Raw genomic sequence first — 14,426 nt, 5'->3', positions numbered from 1 at the left:
TTATATTGTATACCTTAAATTTATACAGTGTTATATGTCAGTTATATCTCAATAGAACTGGGGAAAAAAGAAATTTTACTCTTAAAAAAGAGATTATGGTTACCAGAGGCAAGAGGGGGAAAAGGTGAGTTGTTGTTTAATAGGTACAGATTTTCAGTTTTGCAAGATGAAAAGTTTCTAGAAATCTGTTGCACAACAAAATGCATATAGCTAACACTACTGTGCTGTACACATAAACATGGTTAGCATGGTAAATTCAGTGTTATGTGCTTTTTACCAAAGTTGAAAAAAAATCCTGTGGGATGCAGCTAAAGCTATGGTTTAAATAGAAATTTACAGCATGAAATGCATACATTAAAAAAGAATAAAGACTGAAATTTAATAACCTAAGCATCCATCTCAAGAAATTAGAAAAGAGACAGTAAAAACAAAACAAAAACAGTATAAAATCCCAAGTAAAATAAAAGAAAATAATGATAAGAGCATGAATTAATGAAATTATTTAGAAAACCATAAAGAGGTGTCACAAAGGCCAACATTTTGGAGAAGGCTAATAAAATTAATGAAACGTAAGAAAGACTGGCTAAAAAAAGATAATATAAATAACCAATATAGGAACAAAAAAGAATAAAATAGGAATAAAAAAGAATAAAAATGTGAATAAAATACACAAACTTGCAAAAACGCACGTATAAAAACAAATACAAGAGACAGAAAATATGAATAGTTTTGTAACTATCAAAGTTATTAACGTAACTATTAAAATTATGTATTAAATCCATAAATAGAAATTATTGGGAGACAATTCTTCAGGGAATTTGTGTACCATGGTTATATTTTCAAGGATGTTTGTGCAACAAATAACTTTGGAATCTAGGGGTAGTCTTTCTTTCTCGGTCAGAGGGCAGGTTTATTTACTCATTAGAAAAATAAAGATAATACCTCCCTGCAGAGCAAAGGTTGGTCAGGTTCACTGGCAGCCCCTTTAAAAGACTGGGGGAAAAAAAAAAGACTGGGAGCTCTCAAAGCTCAGCTGTGACAGGAAGCATTGTGTGTGCGTGGTGGCAACTTGGTAAGTTGTTTCAAAGACCCTATAACAAACATCAAACTATCTCTAAAGGATATACTCTTTAAACATAACCACAATAGCATGTTCTTACCTAGAAAATGAACAATGTTTCTTTATATCATCAAATATCCTACCAGTATTCAAATTTCTCAAATGTTTCATGAACTATTTTCTTTGTTTATTAGTTAACATGCAGTGTTATATTAGTTTCGGGTGTACAATATAGTGATTCAATAATTCCATACATCACCTGGTGCTCATCACAAGTGCAGTCCTTACTCCCCACCACCTATTTAATTCATGCCCTGTTCCCTCTTCCTTCTGGTAACCATCAGTTCATTCTTTATAATTGAGTCTGTTTCTTGATTTCTCTCTCTTTTTTCTCCCTTTGTTTGTTTTGTTTCTTAAATTCCATGGAAGTGAAATCAAATGGTATTTGTCTTTCTCTGACTTATTTCACTTAACATTATACTCTCTAGCTCCATCCATGTCATCGAAAATGGTAAGATTTCATTCTTTTTAATTAGTGAATAATATTCTAGTTTTATATATATATATCTTCTTATCCATATATCAATCAGTGGGCACTAGGGCTGCTTCCAAATCTTGGCTGTTGCAAATAATTCTGCTATAAACATAGGGGTGCATGTATCCCCTTTGAATTACTGTTTTTGTATTCTTTGGGTAAATACCCAGTAGTGCAATTGCTGGATCATAGGGTAGTTCTATTTTTAACTTTTTGCGGAACCTCCATACTGTTTTCCAGAGTGACTAGACCAGCTTGCATTCCCACCAACAGTGCAAGAGGGTTCTTTTTTCTCCATGTCCTCGCCAACAACTGCTGTTTCTTGTGTTGCTGATTTTAGCCATTCTGACAGATATGAGGTGATGTCTCATTGAAGTTTTGATTTGAATTTCCCTGATGGTAAGTGATGATGAACATCTTTTCATGTATCTGTTGGCCACCTGTATGTCTTCTTTAGAAGTGTCTGTTCATGTCTTCTGCCCATTTTTAAGTTAGATTATTTGTTCTTTGGGTGTTGAGTTGTGTAAGTTTATTGCTTATTATATATTTTGGATACTAATCCTTTATCGGATATGTCATTTGCAAATATCTTCTGCCATTCCGAAGGCTGGCTTTTAGTTTTGTTATTTCCTTCACTGTGCAGCTTTTTATTTTGATGTAGTCCCAATAATTTATTTTTGCTTTTGTTTCCCTTGCCTCAGGAAACATACCTGGAAAAAAGTTACTTTGGCTGATATCAAGGAAGTTACTGCCTATGTTCTCTTCTAGGATTTTTGTAGTTTCAGGTCTCACATTTAGGTCTTTCATCCATTTTGAATTTATTCTTGTTAAGAAAGTGGTTCGGTTTCATTCTTTTGCATGTTGTTGTCCAGTTTTCCCAGCACCATTTGTGAAGAGACTTCTTTCCATTGGATATTCTTTCTTGCTTTGTTGAAGATTAGTTGACCATGTAGTTGTGGGTTTATTTCTGGGTTTTCTATTCTGTTCCATTGCACTATGTGTCAGTTTTTGTGCCAGTACCATACTGTTCTGATTACTACAGCTTTGTAATATAATTTGAAGTCCAGAATTGTGATGCCTCCAGCTTTGCTTTTCTTTCTCAAGATTGCTTGGGCTATTCCGGGTCTTTTGTGGTTCCATACAAATTTTAGGATTGTTCGTTCTTATTCTGTGAAAAATGCTATTGGTATTTTTATAGGGCTTGCATGAAATGTGTAGCTTGCTTTGGGTAGTATGGACATTTTAACAATATTTGGTCATCCAATCCATGTGCATGAATTGTCTTTCCATTTCTTTGTGTCATCTTCAATTCTCTCAGCAGTGTTTTATAGTTTTCAGAGTCCAGGTCTTTCACCTCCTTGGTTAGATTTATTCCTAGATATCTTATGGTTCTTGGTGCAATTTATAAATGGGATTATTTTCTTAATTTCTCTTTCTGCTGCTTCTTTATTAGTGTATAGAAATGCAATAGATTTCTGTACATTGATTTTGTGTTGTGTGAGTTTACTGAATTCATGTGTCAGTTCTAACAGGTTTTTGGTGGAGTCTTTTGGATTTTCTGTATATGGTATCATGTCACCTGAAAATAATGAAAGTTTAACTTTTTCCTTACTGATTTGGATGCCTTTTACTTCTTTTGTTGTCTGATTGCTGAGGCTAGGACTTCCAGTACTATGTTGAATAAAAGTGGTGAGAGTGTACATCCTTGTCTTGTTCCTGACCTTAGGGGGAAAGCTCTCAGGTTTTCCTCATTAAGGGTAATGTTATCTGTGGGTTTTTCATATATGGCCTTTATTATATTGAGGTATGTTCCTTCTAAGCCTCCTCTGTTAAGGGCTTTTACAGTGAACAGATGTCAAAATTTGTTAAATGCTTTTTCTGTGTCTATTGAATGATCATATGATTTTTATCTTTCATTTTGTTAATGTGGTGTATTATGTTGATTGATTTGTGAATACAGTATTATGTTGATTGTTTTGTGAATACTCCTTGCAGCCCAGGAGTATATCCCACTTGATCGTGATGAATGATTTTTTTCTTTTTTGATGTATCATTGAATACAGTTTGCTAGTATTTTGTTCAGGATTTTTGCATCTCTGTTCATCAGGAATATTGGCCTATAGTTCTCTTTTTTTAGTGGTGTCTTTACCTGATTTTGGTATCAGGCTAATGCTGGCCTCATAGAATGAATTTGGACATGTTCATTCTTCTATTTTTGGGAATAGTTTGAGAAAGATAGGTGTTAATTCTTCCTTAAATGTTTAGTAGAATTCACCTGTGAAGCCATCTGGCCCTGTTTCATTTGTTGGGAGTTTTTAGGTTACGAATTTAATTTTGTTACTAGGAATTGGTCTCTTCAAATTTTCTATTTCTTCCTGATTCAGTTTTAGAAGTTTGTATATTCCTAGGAATTTATCCTTTTTTCCAGGTTGTCCAATTTATTGGCATATAATTTTTCTTAGTATTCTCTTATAAACCTTTGTATTTCTATGCAGTTCGTTGTTACTTCTCTTTCATTTTTGATTTTACTTATTTGGGTCTTCTATCTTTTTCCTTGATGAGTCTACCTAAAGGTTTACCAATTTTGTTTATCTTCTGAAAGAACCAGCTCTCACTTTCATTGATCTTTTCTAATTTTTTTCACCTCCATTTCATTTATTTTAAGTATCTTTTGATATATAGGTTCTCCTAACTCTTTTGCCCCTCCCCATGCACCCCTGGTAACCCTAGCCCTGCAACTTATTTGTTGAAAAAACTGGTCCAATAGGTTGTTAACAACCTGGATTTTGCTAATTGAATCCCTGTGGTGTCTTTTATTAGTCCTCCGCCTCTGAATTTCCTATAGATTGAAAGTTAAAGCCTTGATCAGTTTCTGTTGTTTAAGGCACCCAGTGTGTGGTATTTTGTTACAGCAAACCTACGAAACTAGTACAGTGGGTATATGAGTGCTCTATAGGAAATGTTAGGGGGATTAGTGCTTTCAGCCTCAAGTGAAGAGTGTAAGACCAAAATGACTTAAAAATTAGGACTGGATATAAGTAGTTCCAAGGTTGTTTCAGGGTCTTGATGATGTCATGAAGGATCCAGCCTCTTTTCCTGCTTTCTTTAACTGTCTGCCGTGTGATAGCAATGAGTCTCTTCATGGTTATAAAATGGCAGCAGTTGCTCCAAGTGTTATATCCTTATGTGACAAAGTGCAGAAGTAGAAAAGGATGGCATGGTGTTCTACTTAGGGCTATCTCGGCAAAGTCTTCCTTTAGTTATTTGTTAGAACCAGGTCACGGGGCCATTGTCAGCTGCAAGGAAGGCTGGGAGAGTGCGTACAGTTTGTTCTCTACAACACCCATTTCCAGGAAATGAAATAGTGCATACACATTGGTAAGTAGGAGAATAATGTCAGTACAATGTGGAAGTTGTGATGGTATAGCAAAGGAGTAGTATATAGCAACATAGCAGGAGAAAGTTAATAACCTTCAACAGGAAAGGTAAAGGTCTTTAGTTGTGTAGACAGGAACCCTTTCAACTTTTTAAAAAGAAAATTGAAAATAAGTGCCTGCACTGAGGGATTACTCCCCCAGAGAGGCATCCCCTCCCCTCCAGCTTTATACAGCTCTAAGCTTGTGGCAGTTTCCAATGCTACCTTCATTTTATCAGCAGTCTCACTGGCTCAGAACTCCACAATGTTTCTCATATTGTTTTTTCTTTTTTATAGTAATTTTTTATTGCAGTATAACATACATAGAGAAAATGCATGAACCATAAGTGAGTAGTACATGTTGTTCTAATGCATTTTTATTATATCCTGAGTAGCCCCAGTTATGCTGAGCACCCTGTTACTAGGGTCTAATCTTGCAGAAAACGAGGATTTCTGGTAATGATGTTATAGCAAAAATAACTGAATCTGACATTTCCGGCCTCTGTCACAGAAACAGGGCTCTGCCAGCTGAAAGAAAGGGGAGGCAGTGATTTTTGGGTAGGAGACAGCAATATCTGTTCCATAGCACATAGGAACCTAATTAACTTTGCTGCCACAGGTTTAATGTTTAACATGATGAGAACAATTTAGAAAAAAGTATAAATTACTACACCAAAATGTGGAGACAATAAAAGTTAATTGGTATGAGATTGTCTTTCAGGTGCAATTTGTATTGTGACTAATAGGTTCATATAAGAGGCTTGTGGAGGCTTTGTGTTTCCTCCTTGACATCATGTGGGTATGTGAGAGAGGAATGAGTGGCTGGTCAACCAGGATGGCAAAGCATTTTTGCACATAGATGCAGATCTTTGAGCAGCCCCAGATTACAGAAGCTGTTTGGAAGTGTGGACGTGGGTATCCATTGGCCAATGATAATACATTCTAGGGCAATTTTTAGAGTGGGGGATTACTGCTAATATCCAGGCAGGCTACAAAATTCCAGAAGTAGTTGTCTTTGCAACATATTGATGAACTGGGCCAGCCTGGGAAACATGCATCACACAGTCCCCTTCATCTGACCTGCTCCTATGCACTAGTATCCACACTGCTGGGACCATGGAGGAATAATTGTTAAGTTCATCACAGAGCACTTCTCCACATACAGCCTACTGGGAGGATGATAGAAAGATGGTCAATCATCTTTCAAACAGCAAAATACCTTTCACATCTTCCTAATTAGGAGTCACCTAGATTCTTCTTATATATCACCAATGACAGGTAATGCACTCTCTATAGAATCTATAGCATGTAGTTAAGAGAATCGATTCTGGAGTCAGACTGCCTGGGTCCAAATCTCAGTTATTCTACTCAACCAAATATCTGAACTTGACCAGATTATTCAGTTCCTTCATTAGTAAAATGGATGTAATAGTAATACACAGCATAAGGTTATTGAGAAGAAGATATCTATCTGTATCTATCTATTGATCGATCGATCGATCGATCTATCATCTATCACCACACAAGTGTTAGGCATATATTGTTATTACTATTACTGTAATTATTATTGTTATTAAGAGCTGGATTCTTACCTTCCTAGTCTCTCTTGTCCTAGGATATGTGTGTTCTTTAGCTCTGTCAATCGGACCCACTCTTGCCAGACTTTTATTCAGAAGCCAGTGAGGCAAGGAAAAGGACTCCGTTCTTAGAAGGCACTGGTAACTTTATCCTATCTGTAGAAGCACCAGTGGCAGTGGTTCTAGCAAGAGTTCCCAGTGCTTGAGATTAGAACTCTTGCATCCTGTTGTGCTGGCAGGGGTGTCTCCAGTGGGCTGAGTCTTAATATGATTTGGGGCTGTGTTTCTGACTACAAGTCTCCAAATCTGGTTCTCAAGTCTTTCTGAAAATGTGGTGAACTAGCTAAAATCCCTTAATAAATTAATGTTTCTGCTTAAACTAGCCACAGTTGGTTTCTGTTGTTTGCAATTGAAGACTTTGAGTGATAGAATTAAAAATGAAGAAGAGCAAATTTAGGAGTTGGAAAGAGACTGGGTGTTTGTGATATCATGCAGACTCTTAGATCTAGCTACAATCGGAATCCAAAACTCCCCTTGATTTTTCAGTTGTATGAACCAATGAATTCTCCTTTTCTTTAAGCCAATTTGGGCTGAGTTTTTGAAATCCCAACTGTTACACAATTGTATTCTTTTTCTCTATTCTGATGTGCTTTATCTTATTATGCGTTCGTGACAAAACTTAAAATAAATAATACTTTTATTTATTAAAATAAATAATACTTAAAAAAAAAAAAACCCTGATCCATATAATCCTCATGGACACTGTTCATTACTGTGATCCAAAGTTCTACTAACAGGGCCAGGCACCTGTTTTCTCTTTAATATCAGTTGAAGTTAGAACAGAATTTGACACTGTTACTTCCATTTTTCTTTCCTATAAATTTTTCAGTTGTTTTAGATTTTCATTTTCTTTGTAAAATTAACTCATGGGAAGTGAAATAAAATGTATGATTTTTCTATCTGATTTCTAAGTTCTATTAACTTAAAAACACTCTTGACACGTTGATGTTTAAACATTAAAAAACTCACACAGCTGCACACGCTTTTATAATAATCTGCCTACATTGCATTGTAAAAACAGAAAGTACACATCCACTCAAATTGATGGTCTCCTCCCAGTGAAAGTGTTTCTAGAGTACAGAGTATAATTTGCTGAAATGTTTGACATCAGGCTTCTTTTTTTGTCATTATAACTTCTGGCACATGCATTTTACACAAATGTTGGTCAAGGGATGTTGCTCCCCTTTTCCCAAAGTTATTGCTTCTCAAATGTTTGTGAAACACAAATACACAAATTTAAAAAGCTTTTACGGAACAGGATCATGTGGGACAATGAGTTTACTCACTGGCATGTGATTTGGATTTTCATCAAACCAGTCAATCAAGATGAAACCAAAATGAAAATGTCAACTTATTTGAGTGGATACAACTGTGTTATTTAGAAAAATTTAAGAGCATGTGGACATTACATACAAACACAAACATAATATTAGACTTCTTTTTATTCTTTAGGTTTAAAAATTGTAGTCGATTCTTATGATTACAAAAAAGTAAATATATGAACTTTGTTAAACTTCAGGCTAACAACTTCAGGAAAACTTAAAAGGAAAAAAGTATCCATAATGTCACCATCAGATATAACTAATATTTTGGAGTAGGGTCTTTAAATCTTCTAACTGGGTATATATATTTTTTTAAATATATCTTTTTCTTTTTTTTGAGATAATTACTTTCATATAATTTGGTATAATGTTTTTTTATTAACTTCATTACAAAATAATTTAAAAACATTGATTTTGCATCATCTGCAATTTTGATAAAATTATTGCTTTGCCTGACACTGTTACTTTGCTTTCAAATATGGGAATGTACAAAATTATGGAACTATAATCCTCATTTACAATCATTACAGATACAGAATAAAGTCTTAGTTTTTATAGTCTTATTATGTTTTTGGAATTGTCAGGTTTAAAAAATATAAATAATCTTATATAATCCTCTAAATTACCTTGAATGGTATATAAAAGAAGTAGCATTAGCTTAATCGAGGTGGGGAGCTGGGGCCAAGGGGGTAGGATTGAATATGTACTATAGGAAGTCAGGAGACCTGACTAGCCAAATGAATCAATTCTGTGACTGTGATAATTATTTTTTTGTGTCAACTTTGCTAGACTGTGGTGCCTAGTTGTTTGGTCAAATGCCAGTCTAGATGTTGCTGTAAAGGTATTTTTTTAGATGTAATTAACATTTACAGGGTGCCTAGGTGGCTCAGTCAGTTAAGCATCTGCCTTTGGCTCAGGCCATGATCCCAGGACTGGGATTGAGCCCTGCATGGGCTTCTGCTCAGTGGGGAGCCCGTTTTCCCCTCTCCCTCTGCCTGCCAATCCCCCTGCTTGTGCAGTCTCTGTCTCTCTCTCTCTCTCTGTGTCAAATAAATAAAATTAAAATTAAAATCTTAAAAAAAACATTTACAATCAGTTGACTGTAAGTAAATCAGATTATCCTCTGCTTGTATATGGGTGGACTTTATTCAATCAGTTGAAGGCTTTAAGAGCAAAGGCTAATATTTCCTGAAGAAGGAGAAATTCTTTTTTTATAATAATTTTTTATTATATTATGTTAGTCACCATACAGTATATCCTTAGTTTTTGATGTAATGTCCCATGATTCATTATTTGCATATAACACCCAGTGCACCATGCAATATGTCCCCTTCTTTTTTTAATAATAATTTTTTATTATATTATGTTAGTCCCCATACAGTACATGCCTAGTTTTTGATGTAAAGTTCCATGATTCATTACTTGCATATAACACCCAGTGCACCATGCAATACGTGCCCTCCTTACTACCCATCACCAGCCTATCCCATTCCCCCAACCGCCTCCCCTCTGAAGCCCTCAGTTTGTTTCCCTGAGTCCATTCTCTCATGGTTCATTCCCCCTTCTGTTTACCCCCCTTCCTTCTTCCCTTTCTTCTCCCACCGCTCTTCCTACTTCTTATGTTCCATAAATGAGTGAAACCATATGATAATTGTCTTTCTCTGCTTGACTTATTTCACTTAGCATTATCTCCTCCACTGCCGTCCATGTTGCAGCAAATGTTGAGAACTCGTTCTTTCTGATAGCTGAGTAATATTCCGTTGTATATATGGACCACAACTTCTTAATCCAGTCATCTGTTGAAGGGCATCTCGGCTCCTTCCACGATTTAGCTTTTGTGGACAATGCTGCTATGAACATTGGGGTGCATATGGCCCTTCTCTTCACTACATCTGTATCTTTGGGGTAAATACCCAGTAGTGCAATTGCTGAATCATAGGGTAGCTCAATTTTTAACTTTTTAAGGGACCTCCACACTGTTTTCCAGAGTGGCTGTACCAACTTGCATTCCTACCAACAATGTAGGAGGGAACCCCTTTCTCCACATCCTCTCCAACAATTGTTGTTTCTTGCCTTGTCAATTTTTGCCATTCTAACTGGTGTAAGGTGGTATCTTAGTGTGGTTTTGATTTGAATTTCCCTGATGGCTAATGATTTTGAACATTTTTTCATGTGTCTGTTAGCCATTTGTATGTCATCATTGGAAAAGTGTCTGTTCATATCTTCTGCCCATTTTATGATTTATTTGTTTCTTACATATTGAGTTTGAGAAGTTCTTTGTAGATCTTCGATACCAGTCTTTCATCTGTAGCATCATTTGCAAATATATTCTCCCATTCCGTGGGCTGCCTCCTTGTTGACTGTTTCCTTGGCTGTGCAGAAGCTTTTTATCTTGATGAAGTCCCACAAGTTCATTTTTTCTTTTGTTTCTCTTGCCTTTGGAGATGTGTCATGAAAAAATTGCTGTGGCCGATGTCAAAGAGGTTGCAGCCTATGTTCTCCTCTATGATTTTGATAGATTCCTGTCTCACATTGAGGTCTTTCATCCATTGGGAGTTTATCTTTGTGTATGGTGTGAGAGAGTGGTCAAGTTTCATTCTTTTGCATATAGCTGTCCAATTTTCCCAGCACCATTTATTGAAGAGACTGTCTTTTTTCCACTGGATGTTTTTTCCTGCTTTGTCAAAGATTAGTTGCCCAAAGAGCCAAGGGTCCATTTCTGGGTTCTCTATTCTGTTCCATTGGTCTATGTGTCTGTTTTTGTGCCAGTACCATGCTGTCTTTGTGATCACAGCTTTGTAGTACAGCTTAAAATCCGACAACGTGATGCCCCCAGCTTTGTTTTTGCTTTTCAACAATTCCTTGGCGATTCGGGGCCTTTTCTGGTTCCACACAAATTTAAGGGCTGTTTGTTTCAGTTCTTTGAAAAATGTCATTGGTATTTTGATCGGAATGGCATTGAAAGTGTAGATTGCTCTGGGTAGCATGGACATTTTAACTATGTTAATTCTTCCGATCCATGAGCATGGAATATTTTTCCATCTTTTTGTGTCTTCTTCAATGTCTTTCAAGAGTGATTTGTAGTTTCTAGAATATAGATCCTTTATATCTCTGGTTAAGTTAATTCCGAGATAACGTATGATTTTTGGTGCTATTGTAAATGGAATGGATTCCTTAATTTCTCTTTCTTCAGTCTCATTGTTCATGTATAGAAATGCACCTGATTTCTGAGCATTGATTTTGTATTCCGCCACATTACTGAATTGCTCTATAACTTCTAGTAGTTTTGGGGTGGAGTCTTCTGGGTTTTCCATATAGAGTATCATGTCATCTGCAAAGAGAGACAGTTTGACTTCTTCTTTGCCGATTTGGATACCTTTTATCCCTTTTTGTTTCTGTTGCAAGGACTTCTAGTACTATGTTGAATAATAATGGCAGAGTGGGCATCCTTGTCGTGTTCCTGATCTTAAGCGAAAGGCTTTCAGCTTTTCCCTGTTGAGAATGATATTTGCTGTAGGCTTTTCATAGATGGTTTTTATGAAATTGAGGAATGTATCCTCTATACCTATACTTTGAAGGGTTTTAATCAGGAAAGGATGCTGTATCAAATGCTTTTTCTGCATCAATTGAGAGGATCATATGGTTCTTGATCTTTTCTTGTCGATTTGATCTATCACACTGATCGATTTGCAAATGTTGAACCACCCTCACATTCCGGGGATGAATCCCACTTGGTCATGATGCATAATCCTTTTCATGTACTGTTGGATTCTATTAGCTAGGATCTTTTGAGAATTTTGGCGCCCGTATTCATCAGAGATATCAGTCTGTAATTCTCCTTTTTGATGGGGTCTTTGCCTTGTTTGGGGATTAAGGTAATACTGGCCTCATAGAATGAGTGTGGTAGTTTTCCTTCTGATTCTATTTTTTGAAACAGCTTCAGGAGAATAGGTATTATTTCTTCTTTGAATGTTTGTTAGAATTCCCTGGGGAATCCATCAAGCCCTGGAGTCTTGTTTTTCGGGAGGTTTTGATCACTGCTTCAATCTCTTCATAATTAATCGGCCTGTTTAAAAAATCAATTTCTTCCTGTTTCAGTCTTGGTAGTTTATAGGTTTCCAGGAAGGCATCCATTTCTTCCAGGTTGTTTAATTTATTGGCATAAAGCTGTTGATAAAAGTTTCTAATGATCCTTCCTATTTCATTGGTGTTGGTCGTGATCTCTCCCCTTTCATTTATAATTTTATTAATTTGGGTCCTTTCTCTATTCTTTTGAATAAGTCTAGCCAGAGGCTTATCGATCTTATTTATTCTTTCAAAGAACCAGCTTCTAGTTCTGTTGATCTGCTCTACTGTGCTCCTGGTTTCTAATGCATTGATCTCTACTCTAATCTTGATCACCTGCCTTCTCATGTGTGGGTTAGGCCTGTTCTTCTGTTCCAGCTTCAGCTTCTTGAGGTGAGAATATAAAAACTGCATTTTAGACTTTTCTATTCTTTTGAGTGAGGCTTGAATGGCTATGTATTTTCCCCTTAGGACTGCCTTTGCAGTGTCCCATAGGTTTTAGACCGATGTGTTTTCATTTTCATTGGTCTCCAAAAATTGTTTAATCTCCTTCTTAATTACCTAGTTTACGCAGTCAATCTTGAGCAGGATGGTTCTTAGTTTCCAAGGGTTTGAGTTTCTTCCAAATTTTTCCTTGTGATTGAGTTCCAGTTTCAAGGCGTTGTGGTCTGAGAATATGCAGGGAATAATCTCAGTATCAGTTGAGACCTGTTTTGTGACCCAGTATATGGTCTATTCTGGAGAAAGTTCCATGTGCATTCAAAAAGAATGAGTATTCTGTTGTTCTGGGGTGTAGTGTTCTGTATATATCTATGAGGTCCATCTGGTCCAGTATGTCATTCAAAGCTCTTCTTTGTTGATTTTCTGCTTAGGTGATCTGTCTATTGCTGATAGTGGAGTGTTGCGGTCCCCTACTATTAACATATTATTATCTATATGTCTCTTTATTCTGGTTAAGAGTTGGCTTGTGTATCTAGCGGCTCCCCTGTTGGGGGCATAGATATTTATAATTATCATATCCACTTGTTGGATACATTCTTTAAGAATAATATAGTATCAAGAAGGAGAAAATTCTGCCTCAAGACTGCTACATGGAAATTTCACCTGAGTTTTATTTATTTTATTATGTTCAGTTAGCCAGTGTATAGTACATCATTAGTTTTTGATGGAGTGTTCAATGATTCATTAGTTGCGTATACCACCCAGTGCTTTTACCTGAGTGTTAAACCTTTGACTCAAATCTGCTGGCCTATCCTATAGATTTTGGATTTGCCATTCCCTACAATCATATGAGCCAATTTCTTAAATCTCTCTCTGTGTCTCAGTTTATACACACACACACACACACACACACACACACACACACAGAGTAGTTGTTTGTTCTGTCTTGTTTTTTAGTGTATCAGACAAATATAAAGTTGGCACTTTATTTATTTATTTATTTATTTATTTATTTATTTATTTTTTAAAGATTGCTATTTATTTGCCAGAGAGAGAGAAAGCACAAGCAGGGAGAGTGGTAGGCAGAGGGAGAAGCAGGCTCCCAGCTGAGCAAGGAGCCCGATGTGGGACTCAATCCCAGGACCCTGGGATCATGACCTAAGCCAAAGGCAGATGCTTAACCGACTGTGCCACCCAGGCATCCCTAAAGTTGGCAACTTTAAACCAGTTATCCAATTTGGGAAATTTTTACTAGTGACCATAATTTAAAAATCAGAGGGCCATCACCTTAGATGATCCCTTCCAGTTCTAAAATCCTAAAGCTCTAAGATAAGATATTAGGGATTCACCAAGTTAGAAAGAAATCAAAACAATAAAAAGAGAGCACAAAACATTATAAAGACAAGGAAAGAAATTATTTGTTGATTTTTAACCATTTCGGATTCTCTATGTCACCCCATATTCTGTACATGGTAGAGGCCAGTGACCGTGAATTCATAAAATGCAGCTTCCCTGTCTACTGGTGAACATTGCAGCCTCAATTCCTGGTAGAAGTTAATATTTACTGTGACCTTAGTTGAGCTTTCCAATTTTTTCATGGTTAGATAAAAGAGATTATCTGAACCAGCTTCACTAATGTCAATTTTTTATTTTAGTCTGATGGAGCAAGGTCACCAGGAAGCCAGGCCCTATGAAAAGGAAAGAAGAGACGTGTCCTTTTCCTTTCCAGTAAATGTCCTCATATATGGACAGCACAAACAGCTAAGAAAAGCTGGTTTTCTCTATATAACTGGTTTTAAATTCAGGCGTTGCAGCTCACTAGGTAGTGAAAACCAATCAGTAGTCCTTTGACAGGCGACTCTTCAGTGGGTGTAAAGGTGAAATTATAAGTAGAGTAATTTACTTGTAAGCGAGTAATGGGTGTGCCTAAAGAGCTATGCCGCCAGGATTC

General features: G+C 36.4%; 1 long non-coding RNA gene across 6 annotated transcripts in view; it reads left to right on the top strand.

Annotated features, from left to right (window-relative positions):
• Positions 1 to 982: 982 nt before the first annotated feature.
• LOC123001631 (uncharacterized) overlaps positions 983 to 14,426 on the top strand; it is a 106,786-nt gene continuing 93,342 nt past the window's right edge. For 4 of the 6 annotated variants that reach the window (XR_008958500.1, XR_008958499.1, XR_008958498.1 and 1 more), the window contains exons 1-2: positions 983 to 1,072; positions 1,836 to 1,994. This is a non-coding gene — a long non-coding RNA (uncharacterized LOC123001631). The remainder of the gene's footprint in view (positions 1,073 to 1,835; positions 1,995 to 14,426) is intronic. The other 2 variants (XR_008958495.1, XR_008958496.1) reach the window with 1 other exon arrangement.

This window comes from Ursus arctos, unplaced genomic scaffold (genome assembly GCF_023065955.2).
Source record: "Ursus arctos isolate Adak ecotype North America unplaced genomic scaffold, UrsArc2.0 scaffold_9, whole genome shotgun sequence".
NCBI classification, from domain to species: Eukaryota; Metazoa; Chordata; class Mammalia; order Carnivora; family Ursidae; genus Ursus; species Ursus arctos.
Note: the sequence above shows the minus strand (reverse complement) of the source record. Positions and strands in the feature narration are given on the sequence as shown.